General features: G+C 37.5%; 1 protein-coding gene and 1 long non-coding RNA gene across 3 annotated transcripts in view; both read right to left on the bottom strand.

Annotated features, from left to right (window-relative positions):
* CACNA2D1 (calcium voltage-gated channel auxiliary subunit alpha2delta 1) overlaps nt 1-19,858 on the bottom strand; it is a 368,301-nt gene that overhangs the window by 258,781 nt on the left and 89,662 nt on the right. The gene's annotated exons all lie outside the window — the stretch shown is intronic.
* The window catches only part of LOC120509308, a 29,640-nt gene that overhangs the window by 490 nt on the left and 9,292 nt on the right, over nt 1-19,858 (bottom strand). The gene's annotated exons all lie outside the window — the stretch shown is intronic.

Genomic DNA, 19,858 nt, shown 5'->3' with positions numbered 1-19,858 from the left:
TATCACAAGGCTTCAAAAAATATTAAATAATCTGAAAACAAAACACGGCAAAACAGATGTCACTGCAAAACTAAGGCGCCACAGGCAAATACCCAAAAGCCCTAAAATGCAAACCTAAGTGTGTCATTTCACAACTTCCCCCAGTGGATACCTCTGATGCATAATATATTTTCACTCAACATGTAATTAGCAGTTGGAACTCGTTGCACCAAATTAAAATGGAATTAAGACCTTGGCCTAATTCCAAAAGATATTGGTCATTCCTGTGTAAGTATTGACATGGAGTATTCAGCAGCAATGCCCCACTAACCTGTCCCAGGAGGCAGGAAAATAATATTATTCTTCAAGCTTACAAAATTCCAAAAATAGAGCAAATTAAAAGGGTTTGCCCAAAATCAAATAGGAAACTTCTGGAAGAGTGAGGGGTTCTCAAATCTTGTGAGGGGCAACAAATACACACAAAGTTTTCTGTAATTTTGCATTAACAACCTTTTTTTAACCTTTGCACTACCACTGAGGGTGCAGGGACATTGATCACTTGAATCTTCTGAGCACTGGCTGCCGCGTGGGAAGTACTGAGCACCCAGAGAGGCAAAAGCAGGGAGAGATGTTTGCAACTGGGCTTCATAACCTCAAGGCCACTCCCTCTCTTCTCCTACAGAACCACCGTGCTGTTCTTACCATCCTGAAGCAGCTCACTTTCATTAATCCCTTCTTTGGTAGCTCAGTTAGAAGGGCCACCTCTGACTCCAGCCTTGTTTTCATCTCTGTACTGCACCCCTGTCCTTCCTGTGCACACTCTCAGGGACCACATGGAAAGGCTTTCCCTGAAGGACATCATCCCACCAGCATTCAGCACGACTGCTGCAGTGGCACAGTGGAATAGTTTGTGATGAGCTCAACATTTTCTCTTAAAAACAAAATACTTTTTTTGATCAATATAAATTAAATTAAGGATGAACCAAAGCAGCAAAACTACTGAGTCTGGAGAAAATAACTGCTGTGGGGCAGCCCAATAAAATCTGCATCAACAACAGGCCTATCCCCAAAAAGACACCTGTGCTACCTTCTTGGAGTTGTTTTAAGCTTCAGTCTAGAACCAAAATCTGAGCTTACTGAGTTTTATGCAATTTTGTACTAAAATATTTTTTTTCTATTCATAACATCAGAAAACATTTATTTCAATTTCAACTTGTAAATTAAAACTAACCTATGAAATCTGTCAAGCTTTATTTTTAGCTGCTTCAGAGATTATTTTTATAATAAGTTCTCCCTGGTCACCAGACAATCGATGGTCATTTTGTAGTGATTACTAATGAAAGTTCTAATGCCATTAGACAGTAGCCTTGCACACTTCAATTGTGACAGCTACAGAATTTACAGCATCTACATCTCCTTTCAATTTTCCAGAATAAATGTCCAACATACCCTCAGAAAAAATATGGTTCTTTTTTAAAGGGAAAAAAACCTCAAAAACCACAACAAAAACTAACAAAACCAACCCCACAAGCAATATAGTCTAATTTACAATTGAAAATCAATCATTATTAAAACTAGTAACAGCATGAAAAATACAGGAATATTTTTGGGATCCCTAAGCAAACCATATGATAAAGGCAACCTATAATTAAAAAGAGTTATTAAGAAATAACCAAGTAAATTTTACTTATGCAAACTAGCAATTATTCTTTTTATTTTCTGTCTGCTCTGATGTCAGGGTCTGACACAAATAATTCTACAGAAACAGAAGGAGATAAGGATAATCATTTGTCTGTAAGTGAATTAAATGTACTCCTATGTGACAAATAAAATTTGGTTTTTATTCCAGCATTATTAGGTGTTATTCCAATAAGCTCACCCCTCCCTACAATCCTATTTCCCTTCTGTACTCACCTGTAACACCACTCAGACTGTAACTTGCTACTAAACTGCCTTTTCCCTTTTTGTGGCTTATACCAGATTATGTAAATTTTCTTGATTTCTCTAATATTTTCAATCAGAGATTCAAAAGAGTAAAGTAAACCATCCTACAAAAATATTTTGTTCTTTCACTCATTTTTTTCTTGTTAAATCCTTGTCTTTGTGAATAAAATTTTCATTCTTTCTTGCTGCATTCCATTCTTTTATCTTACATCATGACTGCAGTGAAAACACGACAAACTCATAAAATGCATTAAAAAAAAAGGTTGGCTCACTTTTATAGTATTTTTTATTTAAATCGAATTACAGAGCACTCAAAAAAAGTGAGAGTTTATAAGGTAAAATATTTCATGAAACAGAATAAGGAAAGTCAGCGAAAATGGTATATTTAGTATATATAACATCCCCTATCAGTGTCTTTTACTGATGCTAAACAGACCAAAGTGTCTCATCTCTGCCTGCATGTAATGTGCTTCTGATTAATTTTAGATTACTTTCTAGTTAATTTAATTTTGTTTTGTAGCAGCCACAAATACATGTGTGTGCATGTGTCAATACATATGTGTAAATATATGTATACATGTATATTTATGTATATATATATACACACACAAGTATATATATTTGTGTGTGTGTGTTTGTGTCTGAATATTTACACATATAAACACATACACACACATACAGATACATACATACAAGTTTAAGTTCCAGGAATGACAGAATACTCAAACATTAGAAACCAAAGGGCATTATGGAACTACGAGCTCTCACTACGTCCATCACTAGATGCTCACATGTGGAAACAATGTTGAAGTTTTTAAAGTCTTCAACTTCAGGCTAGGCAGCACTGGTAGTCCAGAAAGAATCAGGTTGTAACCTCACCCATAGTAAGAAAAAGCACGAAGATGTCCCACAAAATGGGAAGAAAACTGGAAATTAACCACTATCTAGTCCTATTTCCTAAGTCCTACCATTAAGGGAAAAAATTATGCCAACATTTTTCATGAAATGGCTTTTCTTTGCATCTGGTTACTCATTCTCTGCAGCAAAGGTGGGAAGAGCACTCAGTGATCTCCTTTATCCTGTACATGTGTCAGAGCTGGATGGAGCAGCAAGGTGCACAAGTAACACAGAGCAAGGTGACAGAGACTTTGCGATCCCCTCATCTCATAGGACATGCCCCACATCAAGGGATACTTACCTGTGGCATAACTTTCCTCGCTTCCCTGTATTGCCATAGCATAATCCTGCTGCAATTATGGGAGCTGTCAAGAACACTCTGCAACTCCCTGAAAGGTGGTTGCAGTCAGGTGGGGGTTGGTCTCTTTCACCAGGCAGCAGCTGACAGAATGAGAGGACACAGTCTCAAGCTGTGTCAAGGGAAATATAGGCTGGATATTAGGAAAAAGTTTTTTACAGAAAGGGTAATAAAGTTCTGGAACGGTCTGCCCAGGGAGGTGATGGAGTCACCATCCCTGGATGGGTTTAAAAAAGACTGGATGTGGCACTCCATGCCATGGTTTAGTTGAGGTGTTAGGGAATGGGTTGGACTCGATGATCTTTAAGGTGTCTTCCAACCTGGTCATTCTGCGAAGAAGCCACCACAGACATTCACAATCAGCAATGTCCTGAGAAAAATACTCAGGGATGGTTTTACTCCCATTTACTCACTGAGGAGGGTGAGTAAGGACAAATGAAGACAAAAAGAAGACAAAAACAAAGCGGCCTAAAATGAGTCTGGTTCCCATGTCACAATGGAATACAGCATTTCCATGGTTCAGAAGTTATTCTGTATCACTATATTTGGTGTCTCTTTTCTGCAGCTACAACTGAGAAAATATGCAACTGAGCTAGAGAAGATGGTAGGCTCCCAGCAAGGCTTGGCATTGCACACAAGAGAGCTCTGGCAGAGAGCCAACAGCAGACTATGTTTAACAACTAATGATATACATTACCATAGCCTTGACACTAAAAACACATATCTAGTGACAGCTATTCTGGTGCCATTTAAATTCATATATGTCTTGGGATGGTTTCCATCCATGCTGGCAGACAAACTGTAATGAATAAGGAGGCTGCACTTTGCAGATAAATAAAAGCAAATGTGGGATGTACCTAAATGGATTTGACAGATTGTAGGAATAATTTAAAAATATGAGTATAACACAGAAATGTTGGCATTATCTGTAATGAGGATAAGAATTCTTGAATTATATACTATTGCTAGACCAGAAAAATAGAAATAAGTACTACAGATGTTCAAGTCCTTCCATTTACACAGCACTAAAGTAACAAATTCCTCTTGTTTCATATTCAGTAAGTGCACTTTCATTTGTAAACTGCTAAGCTTTCTATTAAAAAAAATGTTATTCTGAGCATGAAACACAGGGCAAAGAAGCAGCTGGTTTTGTCTCACATGGAAAATCAGTACATAACTAGGAGAGATATGGCAAAATACATTGTAGGCCATATCCCAATCTCTGAAAGAGCAATGCAATTCATGCTGGGGCTGTCCCTGAGGACTCCAGGGCCTGCATCTCATTAAGCAGCACTATGCAACCTTCCTAATATCCACTACTTGTCATCCACTTGTTAAAGGCACAGTTCTGGCACAAAGCCTGGAAAGGATGAACTAGCTCACAAATAAATGCTAGAAAGCCTTTTCTAACATGTATAAATTTATTACTTTGCTTACAAGCTGGAGTGACATATTTAAAGCTTGCTAGGTTGGACAAGATATTTTACACAGCTCAGTACTAAAACCAGAAGGGCACTAGAATAAAGACACAACAAATATTCTAAATATATATCAATTTTTGTTCAAAAAAAGACCCACAAAACATTTTTAACAGCCATCCCCAAATTACCAAACAATTCCTAGAATATCCTACTGGTTCTCCTTGTACTTTTTCCCCTTCTTATTTTCACTGTATCTTTTCCTTCTGTAACAATGTCTTTACATCTTTTTTCACTATTAAACTAGAAAAAGGGACTACAATTTGTTTTACTTCATTTTTTCTAGGATAAAGTAACATACAGTATGTCCTTTCAAGAACACATATACAAAATCTTGGGAAAAAACCTATCAAGAAAGGGGCAAAACAAACACCCTGCATACCTGTAATGTGGCCCAGTATCTTTACAGACAGAAATAACATTATTATATTTACACAATGTTAATACATTTAACAGATATTAGTGACCCCAGAAGATAACTGTGGTCTGAGCTGTGCTTGCCAAATAGCATGTAAATAGAAGAGGCTCTAGTTAGTTTATTTCGTCTTGCATTTTAAAGTGGTTATTCACAGAACCCTGGTTTAGGGATAACAAAGTGGTACACCTTGTGCAGATATCTGGCTGTCAATAGGATTCTTCAACTCTTTTGGAAAATCAACTTCTTTCAATGTTGTTGTTGCATGTGAGACACCCAAAGATCATAAAGACTCGAAAATGTTGATTAGCTGTAAATAGTGACAGCTTGTGAATACTATGGGAACATCTCACTGATGAAAATGAGTACTACACCACCTGAGCAGGAAGTGACCTTTTAGTTCATTGTAGCAATTATTCATTAACATAGACTAAAACACTAATTACCATGGAAGCATTCACAGTAAATCATTGCAAACCATGAGCATGCAAGAAAAGACCATCAGAAATTATTTCTCTTGTGCATCCTAATCTTGAATTTAAACAATTTGTATTAATGTGATGATAGATCTCTATTCTGTACAAAATAATACTACCTCTCAGCTAGCATGGGTTTAAAGTCCTGCACTGGAGTTTCTTCATGTATATTGACATGCTTCTGCAGTATAGTGACATAAGTGCATTTGAAATGGATTTTAGAGGTTTACAGCTTGTATCAATCATAGCACAATGAGGAATTTAAAAAAATATTAAATAAATAGGGGCAGTTTCTTTACCTTCAGGCCAGCCTACACATGCATATGGATCCATGCACATTTAAAGAGGAATGAAGGAAGCCTGAACTACAAGCACTGAAACAAGCTATTCATTTAATTACATCCCTTCTAGATGATATCATATATGTTCCATTTTCACACTGAGTCCAAACACCATAGCAGGGGACTTTGTTTCCATAGGAGATAGACTGTAATTGTTTGCCAGGACCAAACTTACTATGTACAAACTGAACAAGAGGGAGTACCTCATGGAAAGGACCTCAGCTCCTCCCTATGCCTTTTTATATTTGTTGGTTTTGTTGTTATTATTATTATTGTTGTTGTTGTTGCTGTTGTTATTATTAACCCTCCTTCAACGGGGTCAGAGTATGAAAATGCACAAAAAATTAAACAAAAACAAAAGTATGGAAAGATATTTACTCCAGAAATAAGGAAAAAAAATATTCTTGCTCTCTTTTCATCCTTTCACCATACCCAAATCCAGTAAAGCTACAAGCACCAAGAGGTGCGTGTAAGGCCTAAAGCACCTCTAACAATAGGTAGGGACCACTTAGCTTCACTAATTTAAATTACCCAAATTCACCAGCAATTGTGGCAAAAACCCCATGATTTCTTACACTTTAAAGAACAATCTTCAGAAAGACTAACAGCAACAGCCAAATTGCACCCAGAAACAAGCAGGAAGCCAGCATTAAACAGACTATTTCAATGGCATCAATGTATTGTTCTCAGAACACCTTTGGATAAGTAACTTTTATAAAGACAAAAATAGGAGAGCAGTTAAAAGACTAAACTTGTTTTGCTTTGAATCGCATTTATTAGAGCAATAGATCTTATCTACTTAGAGATATGCCCTGAGTATTAGAGCAGGAAATAAATAAAGGCCTCCTATGTTATTTTTAGACATATTCCTCATAACATAAGTAGGATACTATATGTCTTACTGCTATTCAATGAGCTCCCACTGATTTTAAATTTCATTAAGCTCATAAACTCCTCTGTTTGGCAGAGAAATTACATTTTCTGTTTTCCTAATCTGAGTCATGACCTATCCCTTCCCTTTTTCTCCTCCCTTTTCTTGGTTAATCTCCCCATATTTTCAATTTTCCCCCAACACTCAGATGGATATTTACAATCACACAAGGTAATATTGCACAGCATTCAATTTTTTTGTCAAAGAACCAGGAATGCTTTTATGTAGGCTTCCCTCCAGCCACTATGAGTGAAAGCAGCAGAGGAAAAGGCAGTTTCATATCATATGTCTCCTGACTTTGATTAATCTGCAAGCCACCAATTTTAATGAGACGTCATAAATAATTCAATTCTAATTATGCTATAAGCCCCTAACCTGGAGAAGAAAAAAGAAGGGTAGAAAGGTGGGGAAAAGGGAGGGGAAAGGTGTGTATGTTGGATCAAACAATGCCTGCAGCAACTGAGCTACTCTTACTTATTCTGGCCCTACAAAATGCACCTTCTGCCTAAACCTTGAAGTGATTCTCTAATAAAAATGACAGGATTACATAAGAACTTGGGAGTTTAATACAATAATTGAGGAATATGCTCATTTTTTCCTGCTCCACAGGGTACATATTTGCTTCAGACATGCTCTGGGTGAATTGAGCATGCTGACCCCTCCAGTGCCCTGCCCCTGCACATGGCCCTGACCACACTTGAAGGGAGTAAGCCAGCCACAGAAGAATCTCTACTCCTGATTCTTGATCCTTATTTCTTCTCTTTGAACTCTTTGATAGGGGACTAGGAAATCCAATATTGGCTACTCTGTTTTCCCCTACAACTCACAGTTGGAACTGCCCCTCTGCCCTCCTCCGGGAAATATTAATCTTCCCCTAGGCACAGACCGGCCAGGACTTTGGGAAGAAACCATTAGCAGACATGAATGACATCTGCCTTCTCCTCACAGAGAAGTTCTGGAGTTCCCTTTGCACCCTGGTCTCACTTTCTCACTGCAGAAATCATTGCTGCTAAAACTCTTTTCTTCCTTCAGTCAAAATGCATTTGACATACAAAAAGCTGGTCAAGGTACAACTGACAGCACACAGACAGCTGAATGATCTCCTCCTACCTACAACTATTTTTTAATAGCAAGGAGGTCTCTCAATACACAGCAGAGCATCTGCTCATTAGCACTACAGCACTGTTTCTCCTACTGACACTTCCTACCCATCCTCCTCTCCCATCTTTAACAACTATTCCTAAAACAAATGCAAATTGCAAACTTTCTGTGACCTGTGGGGTTGGATTTATACTGTGCATATTAATGTATTTTTCTAAAACTTCCTTAAAAAAAAATAACAAGCAATCCAAACTCACTGTGGCTTTTGTCCAAAATCAGCAAGATTTACTTTGAATGGCAGCTATTTGGTTTGCCTTGATTCCTTTCTGGAAGAGTGCTGTACATTGTTACCATATACAGAGCTCCTGGACTTTCATGATTCTTATTTTAGAATTCAGGTTAGAGAATTCAGCCAACACTGTTACACAGGCCAAAGCTCATTGTGTCAAAGCTGCTGCAATGGTATTTTATAGAAGTTAATGATAGGTTGCTGCAATTTTATTAATTATTTAGTAATCAGAAGGTCATGGGAATGGCCTGTACTACAGACGGCAGTGCATTTTATTTAGGAAACACAGTTCATCTGAGACCACATATTTTGACTTCTCCAGTTTGTTTTACAGCCAAGCACTGTAGTAATAAATAAAAGCCAGAAAAATATACAGGTTGTTCATCTTTAGTTTTGCTGAAACTTGTGATATATATGGCAAATCATCATAGTAATTAAAGCTGCAGCTAAGCTGCTGACAAGGAACTCTTACAAATGCTTTGGTCCATATCCCAACCTGTCCTGGAGTCAGATCTACATCTATGTTGCCATTTCATCACCTGCAGACTCCTAGGAAAATAACAGGATACAACTGGAAAGGAGTGTCTCATCATGCACCCAAACCCAGGCAAGGTGTGTGTCGTGGGACAATGTTAAATGCACTAATCCTCACCGAATCTTTGCAAAGGAACACAGAAGACTATTTACTCTTCAGAGAACAATTAATGCAAAATTAAAGCCTCTAGACATACTTGACCTGGCTTGTCCCAGAAACATCTTTCAGACTAGAAAGTCAGCCTGAGATTAACCTTTAAATCACATCTCCCTGGGATTTCTGTGCAAGAAACGTGATACTGTTGCATCCCATGGCTTTAGTGAGAAGGTGAGGAGAAGCCAGACAAGGCTCAGTGCATTGGATTTACATGTGCACTGTACAGGTTGTCCCAGCATCTCACCTGTGAACACTTCTGAACACAAGGAACATGAAAGAGAGGACGTGTTCTAAGGCTTCGTTCGTCTACACATCCTCCATAGCTAGAATCAATGAGGCAGAAGATATCATGATGAGGTATCTAACTCCACCTACCAAAACATTAGATATCTTGTCTGAACTAGTTATCCATGTTTCCTCTACAAAAATACCTGGCAATACCTACCTCTCATCTGAAGAGGGACGTACGTGTGATTAATTTAGATAAAATAGCTGCTTAGACAATCCTGAATATAGTTAGATTGAAACCACACAATAAATGTTGAACAAAGAAAAATCTTCAACCAGCATTCCTTAAGTCTGAGACTAAAGGTCTAAATATGGGGCCATTGTTCAATTTTTCTCACACAGTTCCCCATCCAACACAAGTTAATGTATTATAACACATGCTTCCATATTTTGTAAGCTTTAGTTTCACATAGAATTTGTTAGGACTGTTCATAAGCATAAAATTAGCATAAAGCACACTTGGTTCTTTTCAAGTCCAGCACCCAAGTGAAAGCCAACAGAAAGAAAAAAGCTGTAAAGTTTTAAAATAAATATTTATTTTAAAAATTCCATAGACTATGTTCAAGTCATGGCTATAAATACCATGTGTGTCAGATGGTTTCTCCTGGGCTACATTCTTCACAGATGCACATACTAAATACCCCTAAACACTCATTGCTGTATTCTTGAAGAATTAACTAAAAACTAGAACATTCCCACAAGCTCAATTAGTGTTTTGCATGTTTTGTGCACTGGTAATGCCCCAAACCAATAAATATTTGTAATTCCAAGTTTTCACAAATCTCATGTCATTTTAAGACTTCACAAAACCATCCCTTTTCAAAAAAACCACGCCTTCTTAATTCTAAATTTCAATCAGAACTTCATGCCACTGGAGGCAGCTCATTTTTCTAACATTGTTCTTCCACTGCATGGTAGCTTCTATCCCAGATTGCTCTTATTGCTAAGATCTGTTCCGAACAGAAAAGGAGCTAATATGTTCTGCATAAACTTCAAATCTCCAATCCCTCCATTTCTTTTGATTAAAAAACCTACAACAAAAGATACAAAACCAAAATCAACCAAACAAAACCAAACAAACAAAAGCAGACTCCACCAAAATAAAAAACAACCTAAATTCCAAACAAAACAACAGAAACACTAATAAAACTCACCAAAAATCCTCACAGAGGAGAATAGATACTTTTTAATCTGTATTTTCAGATTTTACTTGACACTTTTTTTTTCCCAATAAATGCCAGCAAATAAACACTCTGTGTTTTTGTGAGCTGTTTCAGTGAGTCAGTCCTGAAAGTTCATTACAAACATTAAACCTTTATTGCAGTAAAGGTAAATATAAACTTTGCACTCTGGAAGAGCTTACTACAAAGCCAGAATATAAATACCAGGTGGCTGGAAGATCTTGGTCCTGAAAAAATTCCCTTCATCTCACTATTAAAATTTGAGAACACCCAAGACTTTTGTGTAAGTCATATAAGGTGAATATGGTGAACTCCATGTGTGTCCTCCTTTGTGTATGTGAACTTTCCCAGTAAGCTTCGGATCCAGCATTTGAATTTTTGATTTTCCACATGGGTCAGGTTTACCCAGGGCTGAAGTCTCACCATCTGTTCAGAAAATATCAGCTTTAAATGGCATAAACTTTACATTTTTAACTTTTTAGATGGTGAGGGAGAGGGCAGCACCCTGGAGGCATGTATCTAAATCAAGACCTCTCTCTCCCCAAAAAACTCTTGTTCACTTCATGTGAAACCAAAATCTGTAAAGACAGATCTAGAGCTTGTTTACACAGACACAGAAAGGAAACTTGACTCCAGGGTACTTTTAAAGTGGGTAAGTTATATTATGCTTAACATCCATCCAGAGAGAATTAAAGTAGGCATGGTTAACATGGCTTTTTGATTTTTTTTTAATTATTTGATTTATTAATTACTTTGTGAGTCTTTTAAGGCAATTACCTCTATGCAACATAAGCCTGGGAAAGAGTATATTTCTTCCTCTAGTGAGAACACACTGATTTATGGGGATAACTTCCTCCGTCTTCCTAGGCTTATCCACCACAGAATGACACTGAAAACCACAGCAAGTCAAGAAATCACCTACCACAAACCCACTTGGCTACTGCTACCCCTTATCAAGGCTCCTTGCTTTCAAAAAAGCTAAAAGGCAAAAATGTAACTCAGATCATATCTCACCTTAATGTGAAGCATTTTAAATGATGTCAATATTTACCTACAATGTCTGCCTGAAAAAAATAATTGAGGATTTTGCTAGTAAACATTTTGAAAAAATGGCAGTAAGATAAAAATACATCAAAATCAGAGAGAAAACAATTAAGCCAATGATTTAATTTTTTTCTAATGTCTTTTCAATGTAAAAAATGCAGAATGTAAAACAAAGGTATTTAAACAAGAACTTTCTTTAAATAGTTATTTTAATTTCTTGGCCCTTCCACAATGATAACAATCTCAGAAGCAGGGAAAAACACAGCCACAACACAAAATCATTTTGGTCCTCATTCAATACACAATATTACATGTAAAGTGGCAAGATGATTATGAGGGCAAAACATACTAAAATGCATGCGAGTTTATATAGGAAGGGAGTCTTGTGTCAGTGGCAGAGGTATTTCTGAGCTACAGAGGTGGGGCTTGTACCAGAGCTGATGTCCTTGCAGGACTCACATTTCAGAGGGATTTTGCCTCTTCAAATTCTGTTCCCAGGTTACTGACTGTGAATTCTGGAAAGTTCCAGCACAGGTTGCCAGTATGGTCTGTGTTGACACAGAGACAGCTGCTAAGTAACTGGTGCATCAACTCTGGCTTTAGGTAACATGCAAACTGAAGAAAAAGGAAAAAAGTATGTGTGGTCACTAAGAAGCTATTAGAATTTAGTGGAAAGATTATTCTTTACAACTTTTCATGTGTCTAAGCCAAAAAATACATTTGGAATTTTAAACACATCTTCTAAAGCAAATAAGGAATGACTTCATCTGAAATTCACAACCACATTCCCCATTTGGGTGAATCCTGTGCCATCAGTCAGAGCCCTATCTGACAAGTTCACTAGGCATTAGCACTTAGAAGAAAAATAAGTCTCCTTTTCCTCCATTATCTAATTGGTGTCTAAACAGCTCAGACTACAACAAGAAGGGCTGAGTAAAACACGAGCACGGCTGCCTGCCTTCTCCTGCTAGGACAGTCTGCACATTTTCTGACATTTCAGATCTCACACAGTGACCAGAGCCTCATAAAACTGTCTCCTGCTTTCTGCTCTCACCCATCTTCCCAGGGCAGTGCAGTCACTTGCCTCACAACAGCAATCTGGGAGCATTAATCCCCCAGCAAATGAATCCTTCTGCTGCTGTCTGTGCACGGACGGCTGGCGCTGCACAGGGCACACAGCGCATCGTCCTTGCCACGTCCCACACTGGGAGAGAATGCACTTGAAAGATCTGCAAGAACAGATCCCTGAGTGCACCTGCAAGTTTAAGGGTCTCAGTTTATTTTAGAAAAAGAATGTCATTTTTACAGATTTCTACCATCCTTCTTTTTTCCTTGATCTACTGCTTCAGTAAAGAAACACCTTGCAAGACCTTATTCTCATGATCTCACATAGCCCCCTTTAGACTGGAAATGACAAATATACATGTTGTGAAGAAAATACAGACCATGTACAAAAAAGTGCCAAATTTGAAAATTATTTCAGTAGAACTACTTATTGTAAAATAGTTGTAGTAATTACATTTGAATTTTATGTTTAAACAAATTCAGTTCCTTTATTTCTCTTTATTTCACTTTAATTCAGTTCCAGAAGCTCTAGCTTGAGACTCATGTTTATTCTTTTTGCATAATTCTGCAGCATAGCCTGCAGCTGGGACATATTCCAGGATACTCTTGGCCTCTGGCTGTGAACTTCATTTGAAAAATGTTAAGGGAGACCCTAAAGCTTTTGCTATGAGATGACTGGGACCATGCCATCATAAAGGACTGATTTAAACTCAGAACCAGTGAGTTATGCCTTTTCAGGATGAAATAAAATAAAAATTTATTCTTATCTGCTGTTTGGCAGCAATGATAAATTCAATTCTGTACTGAAACAAAAAAGGACTATTTGGGCTGAATTTACAAAGCAGAGTTTGTAAGATGTTATACTTTTTATCTTGAAAACTGTAATTGCTCCCTCTGCAGCATGGCTAGCTGTCGTAAACCATGGACAGAAACGCTTTTGAGTAAGGTGCAAAATAAAAGCTTCCGTCAATTTAATATTTAATGATCTCATTCATTAATAATTTTTTGCAAAGCTGAAGTAAAAGCAATTGTATTTTGTGATTAAGTTCCAAGCTACATAGTCACAACAACACCTCGAGAATGAGCACCAGGTATTCTCTTACCTTTGCAATTCAAAACTGAGTTTGCATTCCTACATGGAACAAAATGCTTTATCAATAATTCAAGTAACAAAGTCTGCTGGGTATTAGCTTACAACTGGAAGAGTAAACAAGCACTGAAGCTTAGCAAAATTGATTGACACTACATTAGCAAGAGGATCCCATTCTACCGTATTACTGTGGTTTTATTTTTAAGTGTGAGATAATAATCTCATGCAATGAGATCCTAGAGATACAGTGGTTCCAAAGAATACATCTCACCTTCTCTCTGGAAGGCTGTCAGATCACAATCCTGTGAAATCACAGACAACTATGAAAAAATAACAATTCTCTTCACATCAAACCTTTTATTAGCAAGATACCAAAATCACAGAATTTAACCTAATGTGCTGTCCAGAATGAGCAGTCTTGCACAGCAGCACAATCCCCTTACACCTGAGGAATGTGGCAAAATTAATGTGTCAGCTTCATAAAAGGACTTAAAAGGCATTAAACAATCCCCAACACATGCATCCTAGGAAAAAAGTCAAGGACTGAAAGTTACATTAATTGCAAGAAAAAAAAGGTGGACTTTGAACAAGAAAATTACATTCTTGATGAGTGCACAAGAGAGAGGTTTCGGAACCTAAAGCTTAAGAAAACCAAAAGTGGAAAATCATTTGGATGCAGGCATAAGAAAAATTAATACTAGTCTAGTCTGCTTTTCCAGGGACAGGGAAAGATAACAGAGGCATTGTCTTACAAAGGTTGTTACTTGACTGAGTGATACAACCAAAAAACTATAAATTAGTGATAATAAATGAAGAAGGCCAAATAATTCATATTGAGTTCTCTGTGAATTCCAACATATCTATTTAAACCTAAGGCATGCCTCTTTGAGGGTTTTATTTACTTCATTATTCTGTCAAAAAAACCCAATTGATACTGAGTAATATTTTAGTGCTTTGGGCTAATAACAGCTTGATCTGCTGTGGAAATGAAGCCTATATTACCTTGAAAAATGTCTCTAGATCAATAAAAAAACCCAACAAAACAACAAAACTTAGCCGTTACAAGCTCCTTGGGGGAAAAAAAGAATTGTCCACTCTTTGCTCTTCTTACTATAGGTTGAAAAACAAGATTTGGGACTCTGCTTTCTGTCTGTCATAGCTTTGCTTCAAAACTTCTCTGCACTTCCCTTCTCCATGGGGATTTTGCACTTTTTCATTCCTAAAAACAAAAAATTAGTGTGAAGAAAAAGAAGCACAGTTGTATTGTATTGCTGGGCAGCAACGAGAAGGGCTGCCATGCTGAAAGGCAAGAATTAATGCTCGCCGTGCAACTGATGGCTGGTAACAAGCAGAGCACACAATTGGTTAATAGTGAGCCCAATGTTGTTCAATACCTTCACTGACAGACTGGATGATGAGACAGAGTATATCCTCAGCAAATCCAAAGGCGATATAAAATTTGGCAAAATGGCTGACATGCTGAATGACAGAGCCTCAAACCAAAGAAATTTGAGGACTGAATCAAAAAGAAACTTCCTCTGGAACAGCAAGGAGAAGGTCAAAGGTTTGCACCTGAAATGGGATGATGCCATGCAGCAGCACCAGGTGGGAAGCTACTGCCTATGAGCACCCTGAAGGAAAGAACTTGGGGCAGAGGACACACCAAAAATTCACCAGCACTTGTCTCTCATTGCATGGAAAGCAGCCTGGCTGTCAACTGCACCAGGAACAATGTGGATAGTAGATGTAAGGAAGCTTTTATTTTCCTCTGCTCAACAAAGGTGAGGCAGCATTTGAAATACTGTGTCCACGCACACACTTCCCAGTCCAATAGGAATGTAATTTGTAATTAAAAAGTGTTCAAAAGAGGGCTTCCAGGATGGTCACAGGCCCAGAGCACATGACCTAGAAGAAGAAAGCGAGGTGTTTCAGTGCAGCAAAAGACAGGCTGAGTGGCCTAGTCAAATCCTACAAGATTTGCTATAGGCAGACAATTCAACAAGGGCTGATGAATACAAACTGCAGCTCGGTAAATTCAAGATAAATATTAGAGGGAGGCAGGTCATTAAGAGAGTAGTACAGCTCTGAATTTAGCCACTCAAAGATCTAGCCACTCACTGGAAATCCATCCTTGGAGGTTTTTGAGACATGGCTGCTCTGTTTGTAATACTGGCAACACTCCTACTTTGAGCTGGAGCCTGGACTAGATGACTTCCAGAGGTCCCTTCCTACTAACATATCTGTGATTTGATAGTCACTGCAACATAGATATGCTGGCATATGGCAGAAGTATTTAATCTATGAATTATTCACCCCCAGGGAAAGGAGCCAATGAAGTCTATATTTCAAAGCAGCATTCACAGAAATACGTAGCATTCTTTCTCTTGAGCTGCCACCTGAGAGTGGCAAAGAGACAGAGAAAAAAGTGGGACTGAAGGGACAACAGTGCCATGGGAGTACTGATTCAGACTGTGTGAACAGAGGATGGAAATCTCTAGGAGAAGAAATAAGGGAATAGAAGTCTAGGAAAAAAAGAGAAAAGATAAGAAGATAAGCCAGACGGAAGATTTGGAACCGTTGATGGAGGCAGATGGAGGGAAACCTCTGGAGATTCCCTCTGATTGTGAGGACTCAGGCTAGGATAAGCAGCATAAAAGAGAAAGGCAGGATTTTCTATACTGGGAAACAGAAATATAATGAGGAGGCAGGTTAAGGGGGAGAGAGAAAAAATAAATAAGGACAAGCAGAGCAAGGTAAGTGCCAATTATATTTGGCAGTAATTAGGCAGAAGACATTCTACCTAAAGTAACACATTTCCCTACAGAGCCCTAAGGAGAGTTCAGGATTCACAAGTTTCACTAATCTGCTGTGAGCAAGGATTTGTGTGAAGTAAAGTAGCTAACTTGGTGAGTGAAATCTGAGAGTGATTTCCAGAGAACTGGTTTAAGAGAGTGCCTGGGATAAAGAAAAAAATTATATAGCAAAACACAGATGGAAGGTGATGCTAAAAGACAAGATTTGTTTGCTCACCTTAAATGCTACTGTGGTCATGATCCATGAATCAATAGCTTTCAAAAAAGAGCAAAATACACCAACAAAAAACCCAGAAGAAGCCAACACATAATTAATGTGTCAAAGCAGATAGTGAGGAAAAATATTTTTTTTGTAATATAAATCAACAGACACTGATTCAGAATTAATTAAGAAGTACTGATGACTGCTAAATTATTTCTTCCTAAACTCCTAAATGATCAGTCAGAATTTCTAAGTTAATCAAAGAGAAAGAATTTATTTTGACTATTAAACTCATGCCTATGGAAAGGTCACAGGATCTAATCTCTGCCACCGAATACTTTGCATATGAGACAACCCAATTTTACTCAGCAACAGAGATTTTAGAGTGCATATTTGATCTAAATCTATGTATGGAAGATTTTTTTTTCCAATTCTAAAAGAAGATTGGCTTAATCAATATGGCAAAAGACTGGCTTTTTAGTGTGATTTTACTATATACATTTTTTTTTCAAGACAGAATAAGGTTTGCAGAAACTCTGCATTACCTTTTTTCCCTAGAGTCTGAAGTCACGTAGCCAGTTGACAAGCTTCTCAAACTGCTTTTGACAGACAAGATTTAAGTACTGTTGAGAAATTTACCAAAGAATATCCCCAAAAGTGTGCCATGTGCTAATATATTGTGAAAGTCTTTGATAATATGGTGTTGGAGACCTTTTTCTCCTTTCTTTTTTTTCATTCTTCTACTGTGATGAAATAAACTCTACAGATTTGTCTTCTATTTTTCCTTTTGGTTGATTCCTTCAGCCTCATAGGAGTTACAGTAGCAGAGCATTTTGTCTGCAACTTTTCAATCATCTTTTCAATTCACCTCCTGTGTCCTTGAGCTGATGTGGCAGTCTAGAGTCTACAGAAGCTACAAAAGAGACAAGAGATGCAAAGGCCTGAATTAACATCAGATGACCTGTGGTATGTCCAGTGATTTCCTCTTAATTTTATTCTTCAGCTCTGAAAGTTTCTTTTCCACATTGTTTGGAGCAGCACTTTAGTGTCTATTCATCTCTTTTGACAAGAAGCTTAAGCTAGTACCAAATTAAGGAATCTTAAACTTTTTGCTAATTTAAGAACTCATTTAATATTGAGATTTCAGCCCCAAACAACAATTACTGCATACAATCACATCTTTACACCAAAGTTTGGAACACCTCAGATGTGCATCTTGCAAAACAGCTGCCCTTGGGAGGTGCAGTGTGCATCCAGATGAGAGACAGGATCATTATTCCCTGTTGTTTTGGCTCCAACCAGAAGTAATCTACTGTAATAGATCCTATTATTATATACTGTTATAATAGATCTACAGTAATAGATCCTAACACTTGAGAATCACATATGAATTCAACCAAAAATATTCTAATGTAATTAGATTCAAGTGTCAAGTTGAGGTAGCATTAGGTATTGATCTTCAGTGGCAGTGATTCTTTACTGAATACAAATATTCCATTGCCATTTCAAACCAATTAGCCCTGTCTGGCTCTAAATGCTGCCTGTTCTCTCCCCTTCTCTTGTCATATGCACTTTTGTTATTTCGGTTGACCTGACATCTTGTCAGTTGAAAAACCTTGCTAAATAATTCATGGGAAGATCAGGGTAGAGATTGTTCTTACTGCCCAGTCTTCTTCTCCTCCCACATACTCCCATATAGTTGTCCATAATGAATATTTTTATCACACTTACTTCAAAATAAGCATTAGCAAGATAGGTAAGATCACAAAATAAATATGAGAAGCCAAAGTTTCTGGATCACAAACACAGATACACAGCACAAAGGCCTTTGCAACTGTTATTAGATTCCCCTTTCTTGTGTCTTCCCACTTCTGATACAAAAGAACCAGCAGCAACACATTATTATCTCTCTGGATTTGCTCAAATGCAGGTTGGCAAGACAGGGAACTTTTATTATCTTGTGTATAGACTGTAAATAGAACATCTGTCTTCCATACAGAAAACCCATCAATTCTCCCTGCCCAAAGAGAGAGTCCGTGAAAATTGACAACTTGTCGAACTAGTAAGATTGCTTCTGATTTTGTTGCCATCTCATGTACTCTCAAAAAAGGGAATTTCTCATCTGTCTCTCCAGAACTGAGAAGTCCTTTGACAGCATTCATACCAGAAATGTGCAACCAACTCATCCAGGCACTGATTCTTTTGATGTAATTTCTCTGGTGTTGGGTTGTTCTTTTTGGTTTTTTTTTTTTTTTTTTTTTGGGGGGGGGTGGTTTTGTTTATTTTTTGTTTGGTTTGGTTTTGTTTGGTTTGGTTTTGTTGCTGTTGTTGTTTTGGGTTCTTTGGATTTTTTTCCCTTGTCCTTCCTGCATTGTAACAGATTCTTTGAAAAAAAAAAATGTTAATCATTGGTTCTCAACGTCTCTACTTGTGTACTCGTAATTTCTGTACTGATGCATCTTTCATATTAAATTCATGTGTGCATTCTGAAAGCAAACAGAGTTAGTAAATTATTGATATATAATAATCTGTAGACAAATGCTCAATCCTAAAGAGAATTTTACAGAATGAAAGCTGTGCACTTACAACCTGACAATTTTTCTACGTCTCTGCATTTGTGGCAACAACAGATTTTCAACACTATTCTGTATCTTCTACTCAGAAAATTGTAAGAAATGCTGAAAACAAAAAAATGAAAAAAAAATTTAAAAAGAAGAAAAAATTGAAAAAACATAGTATTTGCAGTTTTTTTCTTTTGAGGGTCCAATTCCTAATGCAATAATAATAAATACAGAAAGAGTTTCAGACAACTTTGAAAGTAATAAGTCCTGCACACAGGCTTTAATATCCCTTGCAATTTATGGGTCAAGTCCAGAAAGTTCCACTAATTTCATTTGAACTTATCCTGATATTCATCAGATTTGGCTCAGTAACCACATCCCTGCAGTGTGATCACACTAACAATAACAGATCAGGCTTTAACAAAGTCATACACTCAAGACACAAGCACTACACACTGTCCTAGCCACCAAGCAGACAGCTCTCAATGGCAAGACCAATTAAGCAGCAAAGTAAACCTTACCACGTTAATTAAACATGAGAATTTACAAAGGACCTCCAGCAAGAGACTTGTATCTCTCAGAGCAGCTTTCTGAAAGAGTAGTAGGGAATGTAATACTTTTGGATGCTTCCCAGAATATCTCCAAGCCAACAAATCCCTCTTCATCAGAGTTTTTTGGAATGCAAAGATGCCCTCAAAGTGAGGAGCTGGTACA

The sequence above is a fragment of the Passer montanus genome, unplaced genomic scaffold, assembly GCF_014805655.1.
Source record: "Passer montanus isolate IOZ18808 unplaced genomic scaffold, ASM1480565v1 scaffold50, whole genome shotgun sequence".
Taxonomy (NCBI): domain Eukaryota; kingdom Metazoa; phylum Chordata; class Aves; order Passeriformes; family Passeridae; genus Passer; species Passer montanus.
This window is presented reverse-complemented; position numbering and strand designations above follow the sequence as displayed.